This window comes from Echinops telfairi, unplaced genomic scaffold, assembly GCF_000313985.2.
Source record: "Echinops telfairi isolate 266 unplaced genomic scaffold, ASM31398v2 ScPeMD7_7458;HRSCAF=8496, whole genome shotgun sequence".
Taxonomy (NCBI): Eukaryota; Metazoa; Chordata; class Mammalia; order Afrosoricida; family Tenrecidae; genus Echinops; species Echinops telfairi.
The window spans coordinates 31,374,835-31,376,485 of record NW_022111358.1 but is presented as its reverse complement, the minus strand read 5'-3'; positions in this window follow the sequence as shown (position 1 = coordinate 31,376,485).

The following is a 1,651-nucleotide window of genomic DNA, read 5'->3' as shown; positions in this document are numbered from 1 at the left end:
TGATGAGGACAATGTATGTACAAATGTGCTTTACACAGTTGATGTGTGTATGGATTGTGATGGGCGTTATATGAGCTCCTAATAAAATGATTAGAAAAAAAAAAAAAGCTGTAAGATCATCGGGACCAGGTAATAGGCATCAGAAGACAAATAACTAACAAAACATGTTGAGAACGAGGGGAGCGGAGACCCAAAGCCCATCTGTAGACAGGGCATAATCTCCCCACAGAGGGCCCACAGGGAGGGGATGAGTCACCAGGGTACAGAGAAGCATTGATGAAAGGCACTGTATTCCTTTATTTCCTTGGGGCTTCCTCACCCCCCACTACCATGACCCCAGTGCTGCTTCCCAGTTCAGACTTGACCGGAACATGTACTCAGGTATAGAAAGGGAGGGGCGCTCACGACACTTGGAATCCGGGACCAGGAGTGGGAATAGATACAAGAAGGGTCGGGGGAAGAGTGGGAGAGGGAGAAAGGGGGAACCGATTGCAGTGATCGACCCATAACCATACACCTTCTCCATGGGGAAGAACAACAGAAAACATGGGGGAAGGGAGACAGTGGTTGGCGTGAGATATGAAAATAATAATAATTTATCATCTATCCAGGGGTTATGGGGGGGGAGGGAGAAAAAGAGGAACTGATACCAAGGGTTCAGTAGAAAGTAAATGTCTCGAAAAGAATGAAGGCAACATATGTACAAATATGCGTGATGCAACTGATGTATTGATTGTAACAAGAGCTGTAAGGGCCCCCAATAAAATGACCTTTTAATCATAAACAAAAAGAGCTGTAAGAGCCCCCCAATCAGACGATCTTTAAAATAAGAAGAAGAACATCACCCAGGAAAGCAAAAGGTCATTCAAGAAAAGAGAAAGAAAAGAACAAAGTGGATGTCAGAAGAAACACAAAGTCGCGCTTCCAGAAGAGAGAAGAAAGAACGAAGTGCAAAAGCTAACTAGACAATGTCAAAGAGCCCAAGGAGACACAGTAAGGTACTCTAATGAAATATGCAAAGTCCTGGAGTTTGAAAGCCAAAAAGAACACACTCAGCCAATCTCAAGTTGAAAGAACTGAGGGGAGAAATTCGAAGCCAAGCCTCGAGCCACAATTTTAAAAGTTTCTGTGGCAAAATGTTGAGCGATGCGGGAAGGATCAAACGATGACGGGCGAAATACACACAGTCACTTTACCAAAAATAATTAGTCGATGTCCAACCATCTCAAGGGGTAGCACATGATCAAGAACCAGTGATATTGACAGAAAAATTCCTAGCTGTACTAAAGGTATGTTAGGCAAAAACAAGGCCCAAGGAATTAACAGAATAACAAATGAAATGTTTCAATAAGCTGAGGTAACACTGGAAGCATTCACGACTCTGTAGTAAGACAGCTACTTGGTCAGCCACCTGGGAGAGATTGCTGCTTATGCCCATTCCAAAGAAAGGTGACCTCTCAGACCGCAGAAATTATCAATCAAAAACATTAATATCACATGCAAGTAAAATTTCATTGAAGATTAGTAAAAATGGTTGCAGCAGTACATTGACAAAGAGCTGCCAGAAATTCAAGCCAGATTTAAAAGAGGGCATTTAAGGAGAGAGATGTTTGCTGACATCAGATGGCTCTTTAGTCATTCATCAGAAAGA